The 23,785-nt window shown below is 51.0% G+C and overlaps 37 non-coding genes across 37 annotated transcripts; all 37 read left to right on the top strand.

Moving 5' to 3' along the window:
• The first annotated feature begins 34 nt into the window (after positions 1-34).
• On the top strand, positions 35-105 carry TRNAG-CCC (transfer RNA glycine (anticodon CCC)). Its single transcript has one exon. It is a non-coding gene; the product is annotated as a tRNA-Gly (tRNA).
• A 565-nt stretch (positions 106-670) lies between these two features.
• On the top strand, positions 671-741 carry TRNAG-GCC (transfer RNA glycine (anticodon GCC)). Its single transcript has one exon. It is a non-coding gene; the product is annotated as a tRNA-Gly (tRNA).
• A 349-nt stretch (positions 742-1,090) lies between these two features.
• Positions 1,091-1,161, top strand: TRNAG-CCC (transfer RNA glycine (anticodon CCC)). The gene has a single exon. It is a non-coding gene; the product is annotated as a tRNA-Gly (tRNA).
• Positions 1,162-2,137: 976 nt separating this feature from the next.
• TRNAG-CCC (transfer RNA glycine (anticodon CCC)) lies at positions 2,138-2,208 on the top strand. Its single transcript has one exon. It is a non-coding gene; the product is annotated as a tRNA-Gly (tRNA).
• A 555-nt stretch (positions 2,209-2,763) lies between these two features.
• TRNAG-GCC (transfer RNA glycine (anticodon GCC)) lies at positions 2,764-2,834 on the top strand. Its single transcript has one exon. It is a non-coding gene; the product is annotated as a tRNA-Gly (tRNA).
• A 350-nt stretch (positions 2,835-3,184) lies between these two features.
• Positions 3,185-3,255, top strand: TRNAG-CCC (transfer RNA glycine (anticodon CCC)). The gene has a single exon. It is a non-coding gene; the product is annotated as a tRNA-Gly (tRNA).
• A 565-nt stretch (positions 3,256-3,820) lies between these two features.
• On the top strand, positions 3,821-3,891 carry TRNAG-GCC (transfer RNA glycine (anticodon GCC)). Its single transcript has one exon. It is a non-coding gene; the product is annotated as a tRNA-Gly (tRNA).
• A 341-nt stretch (positions 3,892-4,232) lies between these two features.
• On the top strand, positions 4,233-4,303 carry TRNAG-CCC (transfer RNA glycine (anticodon CCC)). Its single transcript has one exon. It is a non-coding gene; the product is annotated as a tRNA-Gly (tRNA).
• Positions 4,304-4,858: 555 nt separating this feature from the next.
• TRNAG-GCC (transfer RNA glycine (anticodon GCC)) lies at positions 4,859-4,929 on the top strand. The gene has a single exon. It is a non-coding gene; the product is annotated as a tRNA-Gly (tRNA).
• A 349-nt stretch (positions 4,930-5,278) lies between these two features.
• TRNAG-CCC (transfer RNA glycine (anticodon CCC)) lies at positions 5,279-5,349 on the top strand. The gene has a single exon. It is a non-coding gene; the product is annotated as a tRNA-Gly (tRNA).
• Positions 5,350-6,325: 976 nt separating this feature from the next.
• TRNAG-CCC (transfer RNA glycine (anticodon CCC)) lies at positions 6,326-6,396 on the top strand. The gene has a single exon. It is a non-coding gene; the product is annotated as a tRNA-Gly (tRNA).
• A 555-nt stretch (positions 6,397-6,951) lies between these two features.
• Positions 6,952-7,022, top strand: TRNAG-GCC (transfer RNA glycine (anticodon GCC)). Its single transcript has one exon. It is a non-coding gene; the product is annotated as a tRNA-Gly (tRNA).
• Positions 7,023-7,372: 350 nt separating this feature from the next.
• On the top strand, positions 7,373-7,443 carry TRNAG-CCC (transfer RNA glycine (anticodon CCC)). The gene has a single exon. It is a non-coding gene; the product is annotated as a tRNA-Gly (tRNA).
• Positions 7,444-8,420: 977 nt separating this feature from the next.
• On the top strand, positions 8,421-8,491 carry TRNAG-CCC (transfer RNA glycine (anticodon CCC)). Its single transcript has one exon. It is a non-coding gene; the product is annotated as a tRNA-Gly (tRNA).
• Positions 8,492-9,642: 1,151 nt separating this feature from the next.
• On the top strand, positions 9,643-9,713 carry TRNAG-GCC (transfer RNA glycine (anticodon GCC)). The gene has a single exon. It is a non-coding gene; the product is annotated as a tRNA-Gly (tRNA).
• Positions 9,714-10,699: 986 nt separating this feature from the next.
• Positions 10,700-10,770, top strand: TRNAG-GCC (transfer RNA glycine (anticodon GCC)). Its single transcript has one exon. It is a non-coding gene; the product is annotated as a tRNA-Gly (tRNA).
• A 341-nt stretch (positions 10,771-11,111) lies between these two features.
• Positions 11,112-11,182, top strand: TRNAG-CCC (transfer RNA glycine (anticodon CCC)). The gene has a single exon. It is a non-coding gene; the product is annotated as a tRNA-Gly (tRNA).
• Positions 11,183-12,158: 976 nt separating this feature from the next.
• Positions 12,159-12,229, top strand: TRNAG-CCC (transfer RNA glycine (anticodon CCC)). The gene has a single exon. It is a non-coding gene; the product is annotated as a tRNA-Gly (tRNA).
• A 555-nt stretch (positions 12,230-12,784) lies between these two features.
• TRNAG-GCC (transfer RNA glycine (anticodon GCC)) lies at positions 12,785-12,855 on the top strand. The gene has a single exon. It is a non-coding gene; the product is annotated as a tRNA-Gly (tRNA).
• Positions 12,856-13,205: 350 nt separating this feature from the next.
• TRNAG-CCC (transfer RNA glycine (anticodon CCC)) lies at positions 13,206-13,276 on the top strand. Its single transcript has one exon. It is a non-coding gene; the product is annotated as a tRNA-Gly (tRNA).
• A 565-nt stretch (positions 13,277-13,841) lies between these two features.
• TRNAG-GCC (transfer RNA glycine (anticodon GCC)) lies at positions 13,842-13,912 on the top strand. The gene has a single exon. It is a non-coding gene; the product is annotated as a tRNA-Gly (tRNA).
• Positions 13,913-14,253: 341 nt separating this feature from the next.
• Positions 14,254-14,324, top strand: TRNAG-CCC (transfer RNA glycine (anticodon CCC)). The gene has a single exon. It is a non-coding gene; the product is annotated as a tRNA-Gly (tRNA).
• A 1,151-nt stretch (positions 14,325-15,475) lies between these two features.
• On the top strand, positions 15,476-15,546 carry TRNAG-GCC (transfer RNA glycine (anticodon GCC)). Its single transcript has one exon. It is a non-coding gene; the product is annotated as a tRNA-Gly (tRNA).
• Positions 15,547-16,522: 976 nt separating this feature from the next.
• Positions 16,523-16,593, top strand: TRNAG-GCC (transfer RNA glycine (anticodon GCC)). The gene has a single exon. It is a non-coding gene; the product is annotated as a tRNA-Gly (tRNA).
• Positions 16,594-16,943: 350 nt separating this feature from the next.
• On the top strand, positions 16,944-17,014 carry TRNAG-CCC (transfer RNA glycine (anticodon CCC)). The gene has a single exon. It is a non-coding gene; the product is annotated as a tRNA-Gly (tRNA).
• A 565-nt stretch (positions 17,015-17,579) lies between these two features.
• Positions 17,580-17,650, top strand: TRNAG-GCC (transfer RNA glycine (anticodon GCC)). Its single transcript has one exon. It is a non-coding gene; the product is annotated as a tRNA-Gly (tRNA).
• Positions 17,651-17,999: 349 nt separating this feature from the next.
• TRNAG-CCC (transfer RNA glycine (anticodon CCC)) lies at positions 18,000-18,070 on the top strand. Its single transcript has one exon. It is a non-coding gene; the product is annotated as a tRNA-Gly (tRNA).
• A 555-nt stretch (positions 18,071-18,625) lies between these two features.
• On the top strand, positions 18,626-18,696 carry TRNAG-GCC (transfer RNA glycine (anticodon GCC)). The gene has a single exon. It is a non-coding gene; the product is annotated as a tRNA-Gly (tRNA).
• A 350-nt stretch (positions 18,697-19,046) lies between these two features.
• On the top strand, positions 19,047-19,117 carry TRNAG-CCC (transfer RNA glycine (anticodon CCC)). The gene has a single exon. It is a non-coding gene; the product is annotated as a tRNA-Gly (tRNA).
• Positions 19,118-19,672: 555 nt separating this feature from the next.
• On the top strand, positions 19,673-19,743 carry TRNAG-GCC (transfer RNA glycine (anticodon GCC)). The gene has a single exon. It is a non-coding gene; the product is annotated as a tRNA-Gly (tRNA).
• Positions 19,744-20,093: 350 nt separating this feature from the next.
• Positions 20,094-20,164, top strand: TRNAG-CCC (transfer RNA glycine (anticodon CCC)). Its single transcript has one exon. It is a non-coding gene; the product is annotated as a tRNA-Gly (tRNA).
• A 565-nt stretch (positions 20,165-20,729) lies between these two features.
• On the top strand, positions 20,730-20,800 carry TRNAG-GCC (transfer RNA glycine (anticodon GCC)). Its single transcript has one exon. It is a non-coding gene; the product is annotated as a tRNA-Gly (tRNA).
• A 349-nt stretch (positions 20,801-21,149) lies between these two features.
• TRNAG-CCC (transfer RNA glycine (anticodon CCC)) lies at positions 21,150-21,220 on the top strand. Its single transcript has one exon. It is a non-coding gene; the product is annotated as a tRNA-Gly (tRNA).
• A 555-nt stretch (positions 21,221-21,775) lies between these two features.
• On the top strand, positions 21,776-21,846 carry TRNAG-GCC (transfer RNA glycine (anticodon GCC)). Its single transcript has one exon. It is a non-coding gene; the product is annotated as a tRNA-Gly (tRNA).
• A 350-nt stretch (positions 21,847-22,196) lies between these two features.
• Positions 22,197-22,267, top strand: TRNAG-CCC (transfer RNA glycine (anticodon CCC)). Its single transcript has one exon. It is a non-coding gene; the product is annotated as a tRNA-Gly (tRNA).
• Positions 22,268-22,822: 555 nt separating this feature from the next.
• Positions 22,823-22,893, top strand: TRNAG-GCC (transfer RNA glycine (anticodon GCC)). The gene has a single exon. It is a non-coding gene; the product is annotated as a tRNA-Gly (tRNA).
• A 350-nt stretch (positions 22,894-23,243) lies between these two features.
• Positions 23,244-23,314, top strand: TRNAG-CCC (transfer RNA glycine (anticodon CCC)). Its single transcript has one exon. It is a non-coding gene; the product is annotated as a tRNA-Gly (tRNA).
• The last annotated feature ends 471 nt before the right edge of the window (positions 23,315-23,785 follow it).

Here is a 23,785-nt window from a genome sequence, read left to right as displayed (position 1 = left end):
TCAAGCGCTCTACCGCAGTAATGCTGCTTGTCAAGCATTGGTAGTTCAGTGGTAGAATTCTCGCTTCCCAAGCGGGAGGCCCGGGTTCGATTCCCGGCCAATGCATGGCACTTTTGTAGACGTGTCTCTTGATATTTTAAAAGGCATGGGAAAAGAAAAATGGAAACGGTAGATAAGATGATTGCATTGCTTGTCTGTTTTCTGCGCAAAGAAAGCACTCTGCTGCCCTCTTTTAGCAGAAGATGGAACTGCAGTTTCAACTTAAAGCGGGAAACCTTCTATTATGCAAATAATTCCCAGAAGACCCCAGAAGCCCAGATTGAAAGGGTGTCAGCCTCGTGTGGCTGCAAAGATATCCACTGAGTCCTGCAGTAGAAGTCTGGCTTTCCTGAGGCACGGTGCTCAGGGAACTGCACTCAGAGTAGCGACCCATACAAAGGCCACCCTCATCTACCAGTGTGCTTGCCTCTGTCCACTTTTCCTGTCTATAGAAACTGGCCGTTCGTGGCCGTTCGTGGCCAAGTGAGTGAGAAGGACTGCCAGGGCAGCGCAGCTCCCATTCACCCACCGGAGCTGGCGCCATCCTCATGTCACTGCAGTGCTCTGTTAAATCAGCTGCTCTGGGCTGCAATGCTCCAGAGCACTGTAGCGCCAGTGTGCAGCATGTAAGGCATTGGTGGTTCAGTGGTAGAATTCTCGCCTGCCACGCGGGAGGCCCGGGTTCGATTCCCGGCCAATGCATGAGCGTTTTGCACATGTACCTTTCGTTGACTTTGAAGCATCGTGAAAAGGAAGAGACGGAACAAAAAAACAAGCCTTGATTGCCTTGCTTGCCTTATTTCTGCTACTAGCGATCACTCTGCTGATCCCTTTTAGTAGAAGGGGCCGCTGCGCCTTGACTGGAAGCAGGGCAATCTCAGATTATGAAACAGCTCATAGAGGCCCAGCCCGAGTAGGTGCCAGTCTCACACGTCTGCAAAGGCCTTCAATGAGGCTTTCAGCAGAAGTCAAGAGTTTACGAGTGACCATTCGCATGGAACTGGCAGGTGTGTTAAATCAAGCGCTCTACCGCAGTAATGCTGCTTGTCAGGCATTGGTAGTTCAGTGGTAGAATTCTCGCTTCCCAAGCGGGAGGCCCGGGTTCGATTCCCGGCCAATGCATGGCACTTTTGTAGACGTGTCTCTTGATATTTTAAAAGGCATGGGAAAAGAAAAATGGAAACGGTAGATAAGATGATTGCATTGCTTGTCTGTTTTCTGCGCAAAGAAAGCACTCTGCTGCCCTCTTTTAGCAGAAGATGGAACTGCAGTTTCAACTTAAGGCGGGAAACCTTCTATTATGCAAATAATTCCCAGAAGACCCCAGAAGCCCAGATTGAAAGGGTGTCAGCCTCGTGTGGCTGCAAAGATATCCCCTGAGTCCTGCAGTAGAAGTCTGGCTTTCCTGAGGCACGGTGCTCAGGGAACTGCATCCAGAGTAGCGACCCATACAAAGGCCACCCTCATCTACCAGTGTGCTTGCCTCTGTCCACTTTTCCTGTCTATAGAACCTGGCCGTTCGTGGCCAAGTGAGTGAGAAGGACTGCCAGGGCAGCGCAGCTCCCATTCACCCACCGGAGCTGGCGCCATCCTCATGTCACTGCAGTGCTCTGTTAAATCAGCTGCTCTGGGCTGCAATGCTCCAGAGCACTGTAGCGCCAGTGTGCAGCATGTAAGGCATTGGTGGTTCAGTGGTAGAATTCTCGCCTGCCACTTGGGAGGCCCGGGTTCGATTCCCGGCCAATGCATGAGCGTTTTGCACATGTACCTTTCGTTGACTTTGAAGCATCGTGAAAAGGAAGAGACCGAACAAAAAAACAAGCCTTGATTGCCTTGCTTGCCTTATTTCTGCTACTAGCGATCACTCTGCTGATCCCTTTTAGTAGAAGGGGCCGCTGCGCCTTGACTGGAAGCAGGGCAATCTCAGATTATGCAAACAGCTCATAGAGGCCCAGCCCGAGTAGGTGCCAGTCTCACACGTCTGCAAAGGCCTTCAATGAGGCTTTCAGCAGAAGTCAAGAGTTTACGAGTGACCATTCGCATGGAACTGGCAGGTGTGTTAAATCAAGCGCTCTACCGCAGTAATGCTGCTTGTCAGGCATTGGTAGTTCAGTGGTAGAATTCTCGCTTCCCAAGCGGGAGGCCCGGGTTCGATTCCCGGCCAATGCATGGCACTTTTGTAGACGTGTCTCTTGATATTTTAAAAGGCATGGGAAAAGAAAAATGGAAACGGTAGATAAGATGATTGCATTGCTTGTCTGTTTTCTGCGCAAAGAAAGCACTCTGCTGCCCTCTTTTAGCAGAAGATGGAACTGCAGTTTCAACTTAAGGCGGGAAACCTTCTATTATGCAAATAATTCCCAGAAGACCCCAGAAGCCCAGATTGAAAGGGTGTCAGCCTCGTGTGGCTGCAAAGATATCCCCTGAGTCCTGCAGTAGAAGTCTGGCTTTCCTGAGGCACGGTGCTCAGGGAACTGCACTCAGAGTAGCGACCCATACAAAGGCCACCCTCATCTACCAGTGTGCTTGCCTCTGTCCACTTTTCCTGTCTATAGAACCTGGCCGTTCGTGGCCAAGTGAGTGAGAAGGACTGCCAGGGCAGCGCAGCTCCCATTCACCCACCGGAGCTGGCGCCATCCTCATGTCACTGCAGTGCTCTGTTAAATCAGCTGCTCTGGGCTGCAATGGTCCAGAGCACTGTAGCGCCAGTGTGCAGCATGTAAGGCATTGGTGGTTCAGTGGTAGAATTCTCGCCTGCCACGCGGGAGGCCCGGGTTCGATTCCCGGCCAATGCATGAGCGTTTTGCACATGTACCTTTCGTTGACTTTGAAGCATCGTGAAAAGGAAGAGATCAAACAAAAAAACAAGCCTTGATTGCCTTGCTTGCCTTATTTCTGCTACTAGCGATCACTCTGCTGATCCCTTTTAGTAGAAGGGGCCCTTGCGCCTTGACTGGAAGCAGGGCAATCTCAGATTATGCAAACAGCTCATAGAGGCCCAGCCCGAGTAGGTGCCAGTCTCACACGTCTGCAAAGGCCTTCAATGAGGCTTTCAGCAGAAGTCAAGAGTTTACGAGTGACCATTCGCATGGAACTGGCAGGTGTGTTAAATCAAGCGCTCTACCGCAGTAATGCTGCTTGTCAAGCATTGGTAGTTCAGTGGTAGAATTCTCGCTTCCCAAGCGGGAGGCCCGGGTTCGATTCCCGGCCAATGCATGGCACTTTTGTAGACGTGTCTCTTGATATTTTAAAAGGCATGGGAAAAGAAAAATGGAAACGGTAGATAAGATGATTGCATTGCTTGTCTGTTTTCTGCGCAAAGAAAGCACTCTGCTGCCCTCTTTTAGCAGAAGATGGAACTGCAGTTTCAACTTAAGGCGGGAAACCTTCTATTATGCAAATAATTCCCAGAAGACCCCAGAAGCCCAGATTGAAAGGGTGTCAGCCTCGTGTGGCTGCAAAGATATCCCCTGAGTCCTGCAGTAGAAGTCTGGCTTTCCTTAGGCACGGTGCTCAGGGAACTGCACTCAGAGTAGCGACCCATACAAAGGCCACCCTCATCTACCAGTGTGCTTGCCTCTGTCCACTTTTCCTGTCTATAGAACCTGGCCGTTCGTGGCCGTTTGTGGCCAAGTGAGTGAGAAGGACTGCCAGGGCAGCGCAGCTCCCATTCACCCACCGGAGCTGGCGCCATCCTCATGTCACTGCAGTGCTCTGTTAAATCAGCTGCTCTGGGCTGCAATGCTCCAGAGCACTGTAGCGCCAGTGTGCAGCATGTAAGGCATTGGTGGTTCAGTGGTAGAATTCTCGCCTGCCACGCGGGAGGCCCGGGTTCGATTCCCGGCCAATGCATGAGCGTTTTGCACATGTACCTTTCGTTGACTTTGAAGCATCGTGAAAAGGAAGAGACCGAACAAAAAAACAAGCCTTGCTTGCCTTATTTCTGCTACTAGCGATCACTCTGCTGATCCCTTTTAGTAGAAGGGGCCGCTGCGCCTTGACTGGAAGCAGGGCAATCTCAGATTATGCAAACAGCTCATAGAGGCCCAGCCCGAGTAGGTGCCAGTCTCACACGTCTGCAAAGGCCTTCAATGAGGCTTTCAGCAGAAGTCAAGAGTTTACGAGTGACCATTCGCATGGAACTGGCAGGTGTGTTAAATCAAGCGCTCTACCGCAGTAATGCTGCTTGTCAGGCATTGGTAGTTCAGTGGTAGAATTCTCGCTTCCCAAGCGGGAGGCCTGGGTTCGATTCCCGGCCAATGCATGGCACTTTTGTAGACGTGTCTCTTGATATTTTAAAAGGCATGGGAAAAGAAAAATGGAAACGGTAGATAAGATGATTGCATTGCTTGTCTGTTTTCTGCGCAAAGAAAGCACTCTGCTGCCCTCTTTTAGCAGAAGATGGAACTGCAGTTTCAACTTAAGGCGGGAAACCTTCTATTATGCAAATAATTCCCAGAAGACCCCAGAAGCCCAGATTGAAAGGGTGTCAGCCTCGTGTGGCTGCAAAGATATCCCCTGAGTCCTGCAGTAGAAGTCTGGCTTTCCTGAGGCACGGTGCTCAGGGAACTGCACTCAGAGTAGCGACCCATACAAAGGCCACCCTCATCTACCAGTGTGCTTGCCTCTGTCCACTTTTCCTGTCTATAGAACCTGGCCGTTCGTGGCCAAGTGAGTGAGAAGGACTGCCAGGGCAGCGCAGCTCCCATTCACCCACCGGAGCTGGCGCCATCCTCATGTCACTGCAGTGCTCTGTTAAATCAGCTGCTCTGGGCTGCAATGCTCCAGAGCACTGTAGCGCCAGTGTGCAGCATGTAAGGCATTGGTGGTTCAGTGGTAGAATTCTCGCCTGCCACGCGGGAGGCCCGGGTTCGATTCCCGGCCAATGCATGAGCGTTTTGCACATGTACCTTTCGTTGACTTTGAAGCATCGTGAAAAGGAAGAGACGGAACAAAAAAACAAGCCTTGATTGCCTTGCTTGCCTTATTTCTGCTACTAGCGATCACTCTGCTGATCCCTTTAAGTAGAAGGGGCCGCTGCGCCTTGACTGGAAGCAGGGCAATCTCAGATTATGAAACAGCTCATAGAGGCCCAGCCCGAGTAGGTGCCAGTCTCACACGTCTGCAAAGGCCTTCAATGAGGCTTTCAGCAGAAGTCAAGAGTTTACGAGTGACCATTCGCATGGAACTGGCAGGTGTGTTAAATCAAGCGCTCTACCGCAGTAATGCTGCTTGTCAGGCATTGGTAGTTCAGTGGTAGAATTCTCGCTTCCCAAGCGGGAGGCCCGGGTTCGATTCCCGGCCAATGCATGGCACTTTTGTAGACGTGTCTCTTGATATTTTAAAAGGCATGGGAAAAGAAAAATGGAAACGGTAGATAAGATGATTGCATTGCTTGTCTGTTTTCTGCGCAAAGAAAGCACTCTGCTGCCCTCTTTTAGCAGAAGATGGAACTGCAGTTTCAACTTAAGGCGGGAAACCTTCTATTATGCAAATAATTCCCAGAAGACCCCAGAAGCCCAGATTGAAAGGGTGTCAGCCTCGTGTGGCTGCAAAGATATCCCCTGAGTCCTGCAGTAGAAGTCTGGCTTTCCTGAGGCACGGTGCTCAGGGAACTGCATCCAGAGTAGCGACCCATACAAAGGCCACCCTCATCTACCAGTGTGCTTGCCTCTGTCCACTTTTCCTGTCTATAGAACCTGGCCGTTCGTGGCCAAGTGAGTGAGAAGGACTGCCAGGGCAGCGCAGCTCCCATTCACCCACCGGAGCTGGCGCCATCCTCATGTCACTGCAGTGCTCTGTTAAATCAGCTGCTCTGGGCTGCAATGCTCCAGAGCACTGTAGCGCCAGTGTGCAGCATGTAAGGCATTGGTGGTTCAGTGGTAGAATTCTCGCCTGCCACGTGGGAGGCCCGGGTTCGATTCCCGGCCAATGCATGAGCGTTTTGCACATGTACCTTTCGTTGACTTTGAAGCATCGTGAAAAGGAAGAGACCGAACAAAAAAACAAGCCTTGATTGCCTTGCTTGCCTTATTTCTGCTACTAGCGATCACTCTGCTGATCCCTTTTAGTAGAAGGGGCCGCTGCGCCTTGACTGGAAGCAGGGCAATCTCAGATTATGCAAACAGCTCATAGAGGCCCAGCCCGAGTAGGTGCCAGTCTCACACGTCTGCAAAGGCCTTCAATGAGGCTTTCAGCAGAAGTCAAGAGTTTACGAGTGACCATTCGCATGGAACTGGCAGGTGTGTTAAATCAAGCGCTCTACCGCAGTAATGCTGCTTGTCAGGCATTGGTAGTTCAGTGGTAGAATTCTCGCTTCCCAAGCGGGAGGCCCGGGTTCGATTCCCGGCCAATGCATGGCACTTTTGTAGACGTGTCTCTTGATATTTTAAAAGGCATGGGAAAAGAAAAATGGAAACGGTAGATAAGATGATTGCATTGCTTGTCTGTTTTCTGCGCAAAGAAAGCACTCTGCTGCCCTCTTTTAGCAGAAGATGGAACTGCAGTTTCAACTTAAGGCGGGAAACCTTCTATTATGCAAATAATTCCCAGAAGACCCCAGAAGCCCAGATTGAAAGGGTGTCAGCCTCGTGTGGCTGCAAAGATATCCCCTGAGTCCTGCAGTAGAAGTCTGGCTTTCCTGAGGCACGGTGCTCAGGGAACTGCACTCAGAGTAGCGACCCATACAAAGGCCACCCTCATCTACCAGTGTGCTTGCCTCTGTCCACTTTTCCTGTCTATAGAACCTGGCCGTTCGTGGCCAAGTGAGTGAGAAGGACTGCCAGGGCAGCGCAGCTCCCATTCACCCACCGGAGCTGGCGCCATCCTCATGTCACTGCAGTGCTCTGTTAAATCAGCTGCTCTGGGCTGCAATGGTCCAGAGCACTGTAGCGCCAGTGTGCAGCATGTAAGGCATTGGTGGTTCAGTGGTAGAATTCTCGCCTGCCACGCGGGAGGCCCGGGTTCGATTCCCGGCCAATGCATGAGCGTTTTGCACATGTACCTTTCGTTGACTTTGAAGCATCGTGAAAAGGAAGAGATCAAACAAAAAAACAAGCCTTGATTGCCTTGCTTGCCTTATTTCTGCTACTAGCGATCACTCTGCTGATCCCTTTTAGTAGAAGGGGCCCTTGCGCCTTGACTGGAAGCAGGGCAATCTCAGATTATGCAAACAGCTCATAGAGGCCCAGCCCGAGTAGGTGCCAGTCTCACACGTCTGCAAAGGCCTTCAATGAGGCTTTCAGCAGAAGTCAAGAGTTTACGAGTGACCATTCGCATGGAACTGGCAGGTGTGTTAAATCAAGCGCTCTACCGCAGTAATGCTGCTTGTCAAGCATTGGTAGTTCAGTGGTAGAATTCTCGCTTCCCAAGCGGGAGGCCCGGGTTCGATTCCCGGCCAATGCATGGCACTTTTGTAGACGTGTCTCTTGATATTTTAAAAGGCATGGGAAAAGAAAAATGGAAACGGTAGATAAGATGATTGCATTGCTTGTCTGTTTTCTGCGCAAAGAAAGCACTCTGCTGCCCTCTTTTAGCAGAAGATGGAACTGCAGTTTCAACTTAAGGCGGGAAACCTTCTATTATGCAAATAATTCCCAGAAGACCCCAGAAGCCCAGATTGAAAGGGTGTCAGCCTCGTGTGGCTGCAAAGATATCCCCTGAGTCCTGCAGTAGAAGTCTGGCTTTCCTTAGGCACGGTGCTCAGGGAACTGCACTCAGAGTAGCGACCCATACAAAGGCCACCCTCATCTACCAGTGTGCTTGCCTCTGTCCACTTTTCCTGTCTATAGAACCTGGCCGTTCGTGGCCGTTCGTGGCCAAGTGAGTGAGAAGGACTGCCAGGGCAGCGCAGCTCCCATTCACCCACCGGAGCTGGCGCCATCCTCATGTCACTGCAGTGCTCTGTTAAATCAGCTGCTCTGGGCTGCAATGCTCCAGAGCACTGTAGCGCCAGTGTGCAGCATGTAAGGCATTGGTGGTTCAGTGGTAGAATTCTCGCCTGCCACGCGGGAGACCCGGGTTCGATTCCCGGCCAATGCATGAGCGTTTTGCACATGTACCTTTCGTTGACTTTGAAGCATCGTGAAAAGGAAGAGACCGAACAAAAAAACAAGCCTTGCTTGCCTTATTTCTGCTACTAGCGATCACTCTGCTGATCCCTTTTAGTAGAAGGGGCCGCTGCTCCTTGACTGGAAGCAGGGCAATCTCAGATTATGCAAACAGCTCATAGAGGCCCAGCCCGAGTAGGTGCCAGTCTCACACGTCTGCAAAGGCCTTCAATGAGGCTTTCAGCAGAAGTCAAGAGTTTACGAGTGACCATTCGCATGGAACTGGCAGGTGTGTTAAATCAAGCGCTCTACCGCAGTAATGCTGCTTGTCAGGCATTGGTAGTTCAGTGGTAGAATTCTCGCTTCCCAAGCGGGAGGCCCGGGTTCGATTCCCGGCCAATGCATGGCACTTTTGTAGACGTGTCTCTTGATATTTTAAAAGGCATGGGAAAAGAAAAATGGAAACGGTAGATAAGATGATTGCATTGCTTGTCTGTTTTCTGCGCAAAGAAAGCACTCTGCTGCCCTCTTTTAGCAGAAGATGGAACTGCAGTTTCAACTTAAGGCGGGAAACCTTCTATTATGCAAATAATTCCCAGAAGACCCCAGAAGCCCAGATTGAAAGGGTGTCAGCCTCGTGTGGCTGCAAAGATATCCCCTGAGTCCTGCGGTAGAAGTCTGGCTTTCCTGAGGCACGGTGCTCAGGGAACTGCACTCAGAGTAGCGACCCATACAAAGGCCACCCTCATCTACCAGTGTGCTTGCCTCTGTCCACTTTTCCTGTCTATAGAACCTGGCCGTTCGTGGCCGTTCTGCAAAGGCCTTCAATGAGGCTTTCAGCAGAAGTCAAGAGTTTACGAGTGACCATTCGCATGGAACTGGCAGGTGTGTTAAATCAAGCGCTCTACCGCAGTAATGCTGCTTGTCAGGCATTGGTAGTTCAGTGGTAGAATTCTCGCTTCCCAAGCGGGAGGCCCGGGTTCCATTCCTGGCCAATGCATGGCACTTTTGTAGACGTGTCTCTTGATATTTTAAAAGGCATGGGAAAAGAAAAATGGAAACGGTAGATAAGATGATTGCATTGCTTGTCTGTTTTCTGCGCAAAGAAAGCACTCTGCTGCCCTCTTTTAGCAGAAGATGGAACTGCAGTTTCAACTTAAGGCGGGAAACCTTCTATTATGCAAATAATTCCCAGAAGACCCCAGAAGCCCAGATTGAAAGGGTGTCAGCCTCGTGTGGCTGCAAAGATATCCCCTGAGTCCTGCGGTAGAAGTCTGGCTTTCCTGAGGCACGGTGCTCAGGGAACTGCATCCAGAGTAGCGACCCATACAAAGGCCACCCTCATCTACCAGTGTGCTTGCCTCTGTCCACTTTTCCTGTCTATAGAACCTGGCCGTTCGTGGCCAAGTGAGTGAGAAGGACTGCCAGGGCAGCGCAGCTCCCATTCACCCACCGGAGCTGGCGCCATCCTCATGTCACTGCAGTGCTCTGTTAAATCAGCTGCTCTGGGCTGCAATGGTCCAGAGCACTGTAGCGCCAGTGTGCAGCATGTAAGGCATTGGTGGTTCAGTGGTAGAATTCTCGCCTGCCACGCGGGAGGCCCGGGTTCGATTCCCGGCCAATGCATGAGCATTTTGCACATGTACCTTTCGTTGACTTTGAAGCATCGTGAAAAGGAAGAGATCAAACAAAAACACAAGCCTTGATCGCCTTGCTTGCCTTATTTCTGCTACTAGCGATCACTCTGCTGATCCCTTTTAGTAGAAGGGGCCGCTGCGCCTTGACTGGAAGCAGGGCAATCTCAGATTATGCAAACAGCTCATAGAGGCCCAGCTCGAGTAGGTGCCAGTCTCACACGTCTGCAAAGGCCTTCAATGAGGCTTTCAGCAGAAGTCAAGAGTTTACGAGTGACCATTCGCATGGAACTGGCAGGTGTGTTAAATCAAGCGCTCTACCGCAGTAATGCTGCTTGTCAAGCATTGGTAGTTCAGTGGTAGAATTCTCGCTTCCCAAGCGGGAGGCCCGGGTTCGATTCCCAGCCAATGCATGGCACTTTTGTAGACGTGTCTCTTGATATTTTAAAAGGCATGGGAAAAGAAAAATGGAAACGGTAGATAAGATGATTGCATTGCTTGTCTGTTTTCTGCGCAAAGAAAGCACTCTGCTGCCCTCTTTTAGCAGAAGATGGAACTGCAGTTTCAACTTAAGGCGGGAAACCTTCTATTATGCAAATAATTCCCAGAAGACCCCAGAAGCCCAGATTGAAAGGGTGTCAGCCTCGTGTGGCTGCAAAGATATCCACTGAGTCCTGCAGTAGAAGTCTGGCTTTCCTGAGGCACGGTGCTCAGGGAACTGCACTCAGAGTAGCGACCCATACAAAGGCCACCCTCATCTACCAGTGTGCTTGCCTCTGTCCACTTTTCCTGTCTATAGAACCTGGCCGTTCGTGGCCGTTCGTGGCCAAGTGAGTGAGAAGGACTGCCAGGGCAGCGCAGCTCCCATTCACCCACCGGAGCTGGCGCCATCCTCATGTCACTGCAGTGCTCTGTTAAATCAGCTGCTCTGGGCTGCAATGGTCCAGAGCACTGTAGCGCCAGTGTGCAGCATGTAAGGCATTGGTGGTTCAGTGGTAGAATTCTCGCCTGCCACGCGGGAGGCCCGGGTTCGATTCCCGGCCAATGCATGAGCGTTTTGCACATGTACCTTTCGTTGACTTTGAAGCATCGTGAAAAGGAAGAGACCGAACAAAAAAACAAGCCTTGCTTGCCTTATTTCTGCTACTAGCGATCACTCTGCTGATCCCTTTTAGTAGAAGGGGCCGCTGCGCCTTGACTGGAAGCAGGGCAATCTCAGATTATGCAAACAGCTCATAGAGGCCCAGCCCGAGTAGGTGCCAGTCTCACACGTCTGCAAAGGCCTTCAATGAGGCTTTCAGCAGAAGTCAAGAGTTTACGAGTGACCATTCGCATGGAACTGGCAGGTGTGTTAAATCAAGCGCTCTACCGCAGTAATGCTGCTTGTCAGGCATTGGTAGTTCAGTGGTAGAATTCTCGCTTCCCAAGCGGGAGGCCCGGGTTCGATTCCCGGCCAATGCATGGCACTTTTGTAGACGTGTCTCTTGATATTTTAAAAGGCATGGGAAAAGAAAAATGGAAACGGTAGATAAGATGATTGCATTGCTTGTCTGTTTTCTGCGCAAAGAAAGCACTCTGCTGCCCTCTTTTAGCAGAAGATGGAACTGCAGTTTCAACTTAAGGCGGGAAACCTTCTATTATGCAAATAATTCCCAGAAGACCCCAGAAGCCCAGATTGAAAGGGTGTCAGCCTCGTGTGGCTGCAAAGATATCCCCTGAGTCCTGCAGTAGAAGTCTGGCTTTCCTGAGGCACGGTGCTCAGGGAACTGCACTCAGAGTAGCGACCCATACAAAGGCCACCCTCATCTACCAGTGTGCTTGCCTCTGTCCACTTTTCCTGTCTATAGAACCTGGCCGTTCGTGGCCAAGTGAGTGAGAAGGACTGCCAGGGCAGCGCAGCTCCCATTCACCCACCGGAGCTGGCGCCATCCTCATGTCACTGCAGTGCTCTGTTAAATCAGCTGCTCTGGGCTGCAATGGTCCAGAGCACTGTAGCGCCAGTGTGCAGCATGTAAGGCATTGGTGGTTCAGTGGTAGAATTCTCACCTGCCACGCGGGAGGCCCGGGTTCGATTCCCGGCCAATGCATGAGCGTTTTGCACATGTACCTTTCGTTGACTTTGAAGCATCGTGAAAAGGAAGAGATCAAACAAAAAAACAAGCCTTGATTGCCTTGCTTGCCTTATTTCTGCTACTAGCGATCACTCTGCTGATCCCTTTTAGTAGAAGGGGCCGCTGCGCCTTGACTGGAAGCAGGGCAATCTCAGATTATGCAAACAGCTCATAGAGGCCCAGCCCGAGTAGGTGCCAGTCTCACACGTCTGCAAAGGCCTTCAATGAGGCTTTCAGCAGAAGTCAAGAGTTTACGAGTGACCATTCGCATGGAACTGGCAGGTGTGTTAAATCAAGCGCTCTACCGCAGTAATGCTGCTTGTCAAGCATTGGTAGTTCAGTGGTAGAATTCTCGCTTCCCAAGCGGGAGGCCCGGGTTCGATTCCCGGCCAATGCATGGCACTTTTGTAGACGTGTCTCTTGATATTTTAAAAGGCATGGGAAAAGAAAAATGGAAACGGTAGATAAGATGATTGCATTGCTTGTCTGTTTTCTGCGCAAAGAAAGCACTCTGCTGCCCTCTTTTAGCAGAAGATGGAACTGCAGTTTCAACTTAAGGCGGGAAACCTTCTATTATGCAAATAATTCCCAGAAGACCCCAGAAGCAGAGATTGAAAGGGTGTCAGCCTCGTGTGGCTGCAAAGATATCCCCTGAGTCCTGCAGTAGAAGTCTGGCTTTCCTGAGGCACGGTGCTCAGGGAACTGCACTCAGAGTAGCGACCCATACAAAGGCCACCCTCATCTACCAGTGTGCTTGCCTCTGTCCACTTTTCCTGTCTATAGAACCTGGCCGTTCGTGGCCAAGTGAGTGAGAAGGACTGCCAGGGCAGCGCAGCTCCCATTCACCCACCGGAGCTGGCGCCATCCTCATGTCACTGCAGTGCTCTGTTAAATCAGCTGCTCTGGGCTGCAATGGTCCAGAGCACTGTAGCGCCAGTGTGCAGCATGTAAGGCATTGGTGGTTCAGTGGTAGAATTCTCGCCTGCCACGCGGGAGGCCCGGGTTCGATTCCCGGCCAATGCATGAGCGTTTTGCACATGTACCTTTCGTTGACTTTGAAGCATCGTGAAAAGGAAGAGATCAAACAAAAAAACAAGCCTTGATTGCCTTGCTTGCCTTATTTCTGCTACTAGCGATCACTCTGCTGATCCCTTTTAGTAGAAGGGGCCGCTGCGCCTTGACTGGAAGCAGGGCAATCTCAGATTATGCAAACAGCTCATAGAGGCCCAGCTCGAGTAGGTGCCAGTCTCACACGTCTGCAAAGGCCTTCAATGAGGCTTTCAGCAGAAGTCAAGAGTTTACGAGTGACCATTCGCATGGAACTGGCAGGTGTGTTAAATCAAGCGCTCTACCGCAGTAATGCTGCTTGTCAAGCATTGGTAGTTCAGTGGTAGAATTCTCGCTTCCCAAGCGGGAGGCCCGGGTTCGATTCCCGGCCAATGCATGGCACTTTTGTAGACGTGTCTCTTGATATTTTAAAAGGCATGGGAAAAGAAAAATGGAAACGGTAGATAAGATGATTGCATTGCTTGTCTGTTTTCTGCGCAAAGAAAGCACTCTGCTGCCCTCTTTTAGCAGAAGATGGAACTGCAGTTTCAACTTAAGGCGGGAAACCTTCTATTATGCAAATAATTCCCAGAAGACCCCAGAAGCCCAGATTGAAAGGGTGTCAGCCTCGTGTGGCTGCAAAGATATCCACTGAGTCCTGCAGTAGAAGTCTGGCTTTCCTGAGGCACGGTGCTCAGGGAACTGCACTCAGAGTAGCGACCCATACAAAGGCCACCCTCATCTACCAGTGTGCTTGCCTCTGTCCACTTTTCCTGTCTATAGAAACTGGCCGTTCGTGGCCGTTCGTGGCCAAGTGAGTGAGAAGGACTGCCAGGGCAGCGCAGCTCCCATTCACCCACCGGAGCTGGCGCCATCCTCATGTCACTGCAGTGCTCTGTTAAATCAGCTGCTCTGGGCTGCAATGGTCCAGAGCACTGTAGCGCCAGTGTGCAGCATGTAAGGCATTGGTGGTTCAGTGGTAGAATTCTCGCCTGCCACGCGGGAGGCCCGGGTTCGATTCCCGGCCAATGCATGAGCGTTTTGCACATGTACCTTTCGTTGACTTTGAAGCATCGTGAAAAGGAAGAGACCGAACAAAAAAACAAGCCTTGCTTGCCTTATTTCTGCTACTAGCGATCACTCTGCTGATCCCTTTTAGTAGAAGGGGCCGCTGCGCCTTGACTGGAAGCAGGGCAATCTCAGATTATGCAAACAGCTCATAGAGGCCCAGCCCGAGTAGGTGCCAGTCTCACACGTCTGCAAAGGCCTTCAATGAGGCTTTCAGCAGAAGTCAAGAGTTTACGAGTGACCATTCGCATGGAACTGGCAGGTGTGTTAAATCAAGCGCTCTACCGCAGTAATGCTGCTTGTCAGGCATTGGTAGTTCAGTGGTAGAATTCTCGCTTCCCAAGCGGGAGGCCCGGGTTCGATTCCCGGCCAATGCATGGCACTTTTGTAGACGTGTCTCTTGATATTTTAAAAGGCATGGGAAAAGAAAAATGGAAACGGTAGATAAGATGATTGCATTGCTTGTCTGTTTTCTGCGCAAAGAAAGCACTCTGCTGCCCTCTTTTAGCAGAAGATGGAACTGCAGTTTCAACTTAAGGCGGGAAACCTTCTATTATGCAAATAATTCCCAGAAGACCCCAGAAGCCCAGATTGAAAGGGTGTCAGCCTCGTGTGGCTGCAAAGATATCCCCTGAGTCCTGCGGTAGAAGTCTGGCTTTCCTGAGGCACGGTGCTCAGGGAACTGCACTCAGAGTAGCGACCCATACAAAGGCCACCCTCATCTACCAGTGTGCTTGCCTCTGTCCACTTTTCCTGTCTATAGAACCTGGCCGTTCGTGGCCGTTCTGCAAAGGCCTTCAATGAGGCTTTCAGCAGAAGTCAAGAGTTTACGAGTGACCATTCGCATGGAACTGGCAGGTGTGTTAAATCAAGCGCTCTACCGCAGTAATGCTGCTTGTCAGGCATTGGTAGTTCAGTGGTAGAATTCTCGCTTCCCAAGCGGGAGGCCCGGGTTCCATTCCTGGCCAATGCATGGCACTTTTGTAGACGTGTCTCTTGATATTTTAAAAGGCATGGGAAAAGAAAAATGGAAACGGTAGATAAGATGATTGCATTGCTTGTCTGTTTTCTGCGCAAAGAAAGCACTCTGCTGCCCTCTTTTAGCAGAAGATGGAACTGCAGTTTCAACTTAAGGCGGGAAACCTTCTATTATGCAAATAATTCCCAGAAGACCCCAGAAGCCCAGATTGAAAGGGTGTCAGCCTCGTGTGGCTGCAAAGATATCCCCTGAGTCCTGCGGTAGAAGTCTGGCTTTCCTGAGGCACGGTGCTCAGGGAACTGCATCCAGAGTAGCGACCCATACAAAGGCCACCCTCATCTACCAGTGTGCTTGCCTCTGTCCACTTTTCCTGTCTATAGAACCTGGCCGTTCGTGGCCAAGTGAGTGAGAAGGACTGCCAGGGCAGCGCAGCTCCCATTCACCCACCGGAGCTGGCGCCATCCTCATGTCACTGCAGTGCTCTGTTAAATCAGCTGCTCTGGGCTGCAATGGTCCAGAGCACTGTAGCGCCAGTGTGCAGCATGTAAGGCATTGGTGGTTCAGTGGTAGAATTCTCGCCTGCCACGCGGGAGGCCCGGGTTCGATTCCCGGCCAATGCATGAGCATTTTGCACATGTACCTTTCGTTGACTTTGAAGCATCGTGAAAAGGAAGAGATCAAACAAAAAAACAAGCCTTGATCGCCTTGCTTGCCTTATTTCTGCTACTAGCGATCACTCTGCTGATCCCTTTTAGTAGAAGGGGCCGCTGCGCCTTGACTGGAAGCAGGGCAATCTCAGATTATGCAAACAGCTCATAGAGGCCCAGCTCGAGTAGGTGCCAGTCTCACACGTCTGCAAAGGCCTTCAATGAGGCTTTCAGCAGAAGTCAAGAGTTTACGAGTGACCATTCGCATGGAACTGGCAGGTGTGTTAAATCAAGCGCTCTACCGCAGTAATGCTGCTTGTCAAGCATTGGTAGTTCAGTGGTAGAATTCTCGCTTCCCAAGCGGGAGGCCCGGGTTCGATTCCCAGCCAATGCATGGCACTTTTGTAGACGTGTCTCTTGATATTTTAAAAGGCATGGGAAAAGAAAAATGGAAACGGTAGATAAGATGATTGCATTGCTTGTCTGTTTTCTGCGCAAAGAAAGCACTCTGCTGCCCTCTTTTAGCAGAAGATGGAACTGCAGTTTCAACTTAAGGCGGGAAACCTTCTATTATGCAAATAATTCCCAGAAGACCCCAGAAGCCCAGATTGAAAGGGTGTCAGCCTCGTGTGGCTGCAAAGATATCCCCTGAGTCCTGCAGTAGAAGTCTGGCTTTCCTGAGGCACGGTGCTCAGGGAACTGCACTCAGAGTAGCGACCCATACAAAGGCCACCCTCATCTACCAGTGTGCTTGCCTCTGTCCACTTTTCCTGTCTATAGAACCTGGCCGTTCGTGGCCAAGTGAGTGAGAAGGACTGCCAGGGCAGCGCAGCTCCCATTCACCCACCGGAGCTGGCGCCATCCTCATGTCACTGCAGTGCTCTGTTAAATCAGCTGCTCTGGGCTGCAATGGTCCAGAGCACTGTAGCGCCAGTGTGCAGCATGTAAGGCATTGGTGGTTCAGTGGTAGAATTCTCGCCTGCCACGCGGGAGGCCCGGGTTCGATTCCCGGCCAATGCATGAGCGTTTTGCACATGTACCTTTCGTTGACTTTGAAGCATCGTGAAAAGGAAGAGATCAAACAAAAAAACAAGCCTTGATTGCCTTGCTTGCCTTATTTCTGCTACTAGCGATCACTCTGCTGATCCCTTTTAGTAGAAGGGGCCGCTGCGCCTTGACTGGAAGCAGGGAAATCTCAGATTATGCAAACAGCTCATAGAGGCCCAGCTCGAGTAGGTGCCAGTCTCACACGTCTGCAAAGGCCTTCAATGAGGCTTTCAGCAGAAGTCAAGAGTTTACGAGTGACCATTCGCATGGAACTGGCAGGTGTGTTAAATCAAGCGCTCTACCGCAGTAATGCTGCTTGTCAAGCATTGGTAGTTCAGTGGTAGAATTCTCGCTTCCCAAGCGGGAGGCCCGGGTTCGATTCCCGGCCAATGCATGGCACTTTTGTAGACGTGTCTCTTGATATTTTAAAAGGCATGGGAAAAGAAAAATGGAAACGGTAGATAAGATGATTGCATTGCTTGTCTGTTTTCTGCGCAAAGAAAGCACTCTGCTGCCCTCTTTTAGCAGAAGATGGAACTGCAGTTTCAACTTAAAGCGGGAAACCTTCTATTATGCAAATAATTCCCAGAAGACCCCAGAAGCCCAGATTGAAAGGGTGTCAGCCTCGTGTGGCTGCAAAGATATCCACTGAGTCCTGCAGTAGAAGTCTGGCTTTCCTGAGGCACGGTGCTCAGGGAACTGCACTCAGAGTAGCGACCCATACAAAGGCCACCCTCATCTACCAGTGTGCTTGCCTCTGTCCACTTTTCCTGTCTATAGAAACTGGCCGTTCGTGGCCGTTCGTGGCCAAGTGAGTGAGAAGGACTGCCAGGGCAGCGCAGCTCCCATTCACCCACCGGAGCTGGCGCCATCCTCATGTCACTGCAGTGCTCTGTTAAATCAGCTGCTCTGGGCTGCAATGCTCCAGAGCACTGTAGCGCCAGTGTGCAGCATGTAAGGCATTGGTGGTTCAGTGGTAGAATTCTCGCCTGCCACGCGGGAGGCCCGGGTTCGATTCCCGGCCAATGCATGAGCTTTTTGCACATGTACCTTTCGTTGACTTTGAAGCATCGTGAAAAGGAAGAGACGGAACAAAAAAACAAGCCTTGATTGCCTTGCTTGCCTTATTTCTGCTACTAGCGATCACTCTGCTGATCCCTTTTAGTAGAAGGGGCCGCTGCGCCTTGACTGGAAGCAGGGCAATCTCAGATTATGAAACAGCTCATAGAGGCCCAGCCCGAGTAGGTGCCAGTCTCACACGTCTGCAAAGGCCTTCAATGAGGCTTTCAGCAGAAGTCAAGAGTTTACGAGTGACCATTCGCATGGAACTGGCAGGTGTGTTAAATCAAGCGCTCTACCGCAGTAATGCTGCTTGTCAGGCATTGGTAGTTCAGTGGTAGAATTCTCGCTTCCCAAGCGGGAGGCCCGGGTTCGATTCCCGGCCAATGCATGGCACTTTTGTAGACGTGTCTCTTGATATTTTAAAAGGCATGGGAAAAGAAAAATGGAAACGGTAGATAAGATGATTGCATTGCTTGTCTGTTTTCTGCGCAAAGAAAGCACTCTGCTGCCCTCTTTTAGCAGAAGATGGAACTGCAGTTTCAACTTAAGGCGGGAAACCTTCTATTATGCAAATAATTCCCAGAAGACCCCAGAAGCCCAGATTGAAAGGGTGTCAGCCTCGTGTGGCTGCAAAGATATCCCCTGAGTCCTGCAGTAGAAGTCTGGCTTTCCTGAGGCACGGTGCTCAGGGAACTGCATCCAGAGTAGCGACCCATACAAAGGCCACCCTCATCTACCAGTGTGCTTGCCTCTGTCCACTTTTCCTGTCTATAGAACCTGGCCGTTCGTGGCCAAGTGAGTGAGAAGGACTGCCAGGGCAGCGCAGCTCCCATTCACCCACCGGAGCTGGCGCCATCCTCATGTCACTGCAGTGCTCTGTTAAATCAGCTGCTCTGGGCTGCAATGCTCCAGAGCACTGTAGCGCCAGTGTGCAGCATGTAAGGCATTGGTGGTTCAGTGGTAGAATTCTCGCCTGCCACGCGGGAGGCCCGGGTTCGATTCCCGGCCAATGCATGAGCGTTTTGCACATGTACCTTTCGTTGACTTTGAAGCATCGTGAAAAGGAAGAGACCGAACAAAAAAACAAGCCTTGATTGCCTTGCTTGCCTTATTTCTGCTACTAGCGATCACTCTGCTGATCCCTTTTAGTAGAAGGGGCCGCTGCGCCTTGACTGGAAGCAGGGCAATCTCAGATTATGCAAACAGCTCATAGAGGCCCAGCCCGAGTAGGTGCCAGTCTCACACGTCTGCAAAGGCCTTCAATGAGGCTTTCAGCAGAAGTCAAGAGTTTACGAGTGACCATTCGCATGGAACTGGCAGGTGTGTTAAATCAAGCGCTCTACCGCAGTAATGCTGCTTGTCAGGCATTGGTAGTTCAGTGGTAGAATTCTCGCTTCCCAAGCGGGAGGCCCGGGTTCGATTCCCGGCCAATGCATGGCACTTTTGTAGACGTGTCTCTTGATATTTTAAAAGGCATGGGAAAAGAAAAATGGAAACGGTAGATAAGATGATTGCATTGCTTGTCTGTTTTCTGCGCAAAGAAAGCACTCTGCTGCCCTCTTTTAGCAGAAGATGGAACTGCAGTTTCAACTTAAGGCGGGAAACCTTCTATTATGCAAATAATTCCCAGAAGACCCCAGAAGCCCAGATTGAAAGGGTGTCAGCCTCGTGTGGCTGCAAAGATATCCCCTGAGTCCTGCAGTAGAAGTCTGGCTTTCCTGAGGCACGGTGCTCAGGGAACTGCACTCAGAGTAGCGACCCATACAAAGGCCACCCTCATCTACCAGTGTGCTTGCCTCTGTCCACTTTTCCTGTCTATAGAACCTGGCCGTTCGTGGCCAAGTGAGTGAGAAGGACTGCCAGGGCAGCGCAGCTCCCATTCACCCACCGGAGCTGGCGCCATCCTCATGTCACTGCAGTGCTCTGTTAAATCAGCTGCTCTGGGCTGCAATGGTCCAGAGCACTGTAGCGCCAGTGTGCAGCATGTAAGGCATTGGTGGTTCAGTGGTAGAATTCTCGCCTGCCACGCGGGAGGCCCGGGTTCGATTCCCGGCCAATGCATGAGCGTTTTGCACATGTACCTTTCGTTGACTTTGAAGCATCGTGAAAAGGAAGAGATCAAACAAAAAAACAAGCCTTGATTGCCTTGCTTGCCTTATTTCTGCTACTAGCGATCACTCTGCTGATCCCTTTTAGTAGAAGGGGCCGCTGCGCCTTGACTGGAAGCAGGGAAATCTCAGATTATGCAAACAGCTCATAGAGGCCCAGCTCGAGTAGGTGCCAGTCTCACACGTCTGCAAAGGCCTTCAATGAGGCTTTCAGCAGAAGTCAAGAGTTTACGAGTGACCATTCGCATGGAACTGGCAGGTGTGTTAAATCAAGCGCTCTACCGCAGTAATGCTGCTTGTCAAGCATTGGTAGTTCAGTGGTAGAATTCTCGCTTCCCAAGCGGGAGGCCAGGGTTCGATTCCCGGCCAATGCATGGCACTTTTGTAGACGTGTCTCTTGATATTTTAAAAGGCATGGGAAAAGAAAAATGGAAACGGTAGATAAGATGATTGCATTGCTTGTCTGTTTTCTGCGCAAAGAAAGCACTCTGCTGCCCTCTTTTAGCAGAAGATGGAACTGCAGTTTCAACTTAAGACGGGAAACCTTCTATTATGCAAATAATTCCCAGAAGACCCCAGAAGCCCAGATTGAAAGGGTGTCAGCCTCGTGTGGCTGCAAAGATATCCACTGAGTCCTGCAGTAGAAGTCTGGCTTTCCTGAGGCACGGTGCTCAGGGAACTGCACTCAGAGTAGCGACCCATACAAAGGCCACCCTCATCTACCAGTGTGCTTGCCTCTGTCCACTTTTCCTGTCTATAGAAACTGGCCGTTCGTGGCCGTTCGTGGCCAAGTGAGTGAGAAGGACTGCCAGGGCAGCGCAGCTCCCATTCACCCACCGGAGCTGGCGCCATCCTCATGTCACTGCAGTGCTCTGTTAAATCAGCTGCTCTGGGCTGCAATGCTCCAGAGCACTGTAGCGCCAGTGTGCAGCATGTAAGGCATTGGTGGTTCAGTGGTAGAATTCTCGCCTGCCACGCGGGAGGCCCGGGTTCGATTCCCGGCCAATGCATGAGCGTTTTGCACATGTACCTTTCGTTGACTTTGAAGCATCGTGAAAAGGAAGAGACGGAACAAAAAAACAAGCCTTGATTGCCTTGCTTGCCTTATTTCTGCTACTAGCGATCACTCTGCTGATCCCTTTTAGTAGAAGGGGCCGCTGCGCCTTGACTGGAAGCAGGGCAATCTCAGATTATGAAACAGCTCATAGAGGCCCAGCCCGAGTAGGTGCCAGTCTCACACGTCTGCAAAGGCCTTCAATGAGGCTTTCAGCAGAAGTCAAGAGTTTACGAGTGACCATTCGCATGGAACTGGCAGGTGTGTTAAATCAAGCGCTCTACCGCAGTAATGCTGCTTGTCAGGCATTGGTAGTTCAGTGGTAGAATTCTCGCTTCCCAAGCGGGAGGCCCGGGTTCGATTCCCGGCCAATGCATGGCACTTTTGTAGACGTGTCTCTTGATATTTTAAAAGGCATGGGAAAAGAAAAATGGAAACGTTAGATAAGATGATTGCATTGCTTGTCTGTTTTCTGCGCAAAGAAAGCACTCTGCTGCCCTCTTTTAGCAGAAGATGGAACTGCAGTTTCAACTTAAGGCGGGAAACCTTCTATTATGCAAATAATTCCCAGAAGACCCCAGAAGCCCAGATTGAAAGGGTGTCAGCCTCGTGTGGCTGCAAAGATATCCCCTGAGTCCTGCAGTAGAAGTCTGGCTTCCCTGAGGCACGGTGCTCAGGGAACTGCATCCAGAGTAGCGACCCATACAAAGGCCACCCTCATCTACCAGTGTGCTTGCCTCTGTCCACTTTTCCTGTCTATAGAACCTGGCCGTTCGTGGCCAAGTGAGTGAGAAGGACTGCCAGGGCAGCGCAGCTCCCATTCACCCACCGGAGCTGGCGCCATCCTCATGTCACTGCAGTGCTCTGTTAAATCAGCTGCTCTGGGCTGCAATGCTCCAGAGCACTGTAGCGCCAGTGTGCAGCATGTAAGGCATTGGTGGTTCAGTGGTAGAATTCTCGCCTGCCACGCGGGAGGCCCGGGTTCGATTCCCGGCCAATGCATGAGCGTTTTGCACATGTACCTTTCGTTGACTTTGAAGCATCGTGAAAAGGAAGAGACCGAACAAAAAAACAAGCCTTGATTGCCTTGCTTGCCTTATTTCTGCTACTAGCGATCACTCTGCTGATCCCTTTTAGTAGAAGGGGCCGCTGCGCCTTGACTGGAAGCAGGGCAATCTCAGATTATGCAAACAGCTCATAGAGGCCCAGCCCGAGTAGGTGCCAGTCTCACACGTCTGCAAAGGCCTTCAATGAGGCTTTCAGCAGAAGTCAAGAGTTTACGAGTGACCATTCGCATGGAACTGGCAGGTGTGTTAAATCAAGCGCTCTACCGCAGTAATGCTGCTTGTCAGGCATTGGTAGTTCAGTGGTAGAATTCTCGCTTCCCAAGCGGGAGGCCCGGGTTCGATTCCCGGCCAATGCATGGCACTTTTGTAGACGTGTCTCTTGATATTTTAAAAGGCATGGGAAAAGAAAAATGGAAACGGTAGATAAGATGATTGCATTGCTTGTCTGTTTTCTGCGCAAAGAAAGCACTCTGCTGCCCTCTTTTAGCAGAAGATGGAACTGCAGTTTCAACTTAAGGCGGGAAACCTTCTATTATGCAAATAATTCCCAGAAGACCCCAGAAGCCCAGATTGAAAGGGTGTCAGCCTCGTGTGGCTGCAAAGATATCCCCTGAGTCCTGCAGTAGAAGTCTGGCTTTCCTGAGGCACGGTGCTCAGGGAACTGCACTCAGAGTAGCGACCCATACAAAGGCCACCCTCATCTACCAGTGTGCTTGCCTCTGTCCACTTTTCCTGTCTATAGAACCTGGCCGTTCGTGGCCAAGTGAGTGAGAAGGACTGCCAGGGCAGCGCAGCTCCCATTCACCCACCGGAGCTGGCGCCATCCTCATGTCACTGCAGTGCTCTGTTAAATCAGCTGCTCTGGGCTGCAATGGTCCAGAGCACTGTAGCGCCAGTGTGCAGCATGTAAGGCATTGGTGGTTCAGTGGTAGAATTCTCGCCTGCCACGCGGGAGGCCCGGGTTCGATTCCCGGCCAATGCATGAGCGTTTTGCACATGTACCTTTCGTTGACTTTGAAGCATCGTGAAAAGGAAGAGATCAAACAAAAAAACAAGCCTTGATTGCCTTGCTTGCCTTATTTCTGCTACTAGCGATCACTCTGCTGATCCCTTTTAGTAGAAGGGGCCGCTGCGCCTTGACTGGAAGCAGGGCAATCTCAGATTATGCAAACAGCTCATAGAGGCCCAGCTCGAGTAGGTGCCAGTCTCACACGTCTGCAAAGGCCTTCAATGAGGCTTTCAGCAGAAGTCAAGAGTTTACGAGTGACCATTCGCATGGAACTGGCAGGTGTGTTAAATCAAGCGCTCTACCGCAGTAATGCTGCTTGTCAAGCATTGGTAGTTCAGTGGTAGAATTCTCGCTTCCCATGCGGGAGGCCCGGGTTCGATTCCCGGCCAATGCATGGCACTTTTGTAGACGTGTCTCTTGATATTTTAAAAGGCATGGGAAAAGAAAAATGGAAACGGTAGATAAGATGATTGCATTGCTTGTCTGTTTTCTGCGCAAAGAAAGCACTCTGCTGCCCTCTTTTAGCAGAAGATGGAACTGCAGTTTCAACTTAAAGCGGGAAACCTTCTATTATGCAAATAATTCCCAGAAGACCCCAGAAGCCCAGATTGAAAGGGTGTCAGCCTCGTGTGGCTGCAAAGATATCCACTGAGTCCTGCAGTAGAAGTCTGGCTTTCCTGAGGCACGGTGCTCAGGGAACTGCACTCAGAGTAGCGACCCATACAAAGGCCACCCTCATCTACCAGTGTGCTTGCCTCTGTCCACTTTTCCTGTCTATAGAAACTGGCCGTTCGTGGCCGTTCGTGGCCAAGTGAGTGAGAAGGACTGCCAGGGCAGCGCAGCTCCCATTCACCCACCGGAGCTG

This window comes from Ambystoma mexicanum, chromosome 1p (assembly GCF_040938575.1).
Source record: "Ambystoma mexicanum isolate Mex_15411 chromosome 1p, UKY_AmexF1_1, whole genome shotgun sequence".
In the NCBI taxonomy this organism is placed as follows: Eukaryota; Metazoa; Chordata; class Amphibia; order Caudata; family Ambystomatidae; genus Ambystoma; species Ambystoma mexicanum.
This window is presented reverse-complemented; position numbering and strand designations above follow the sequence as displayed.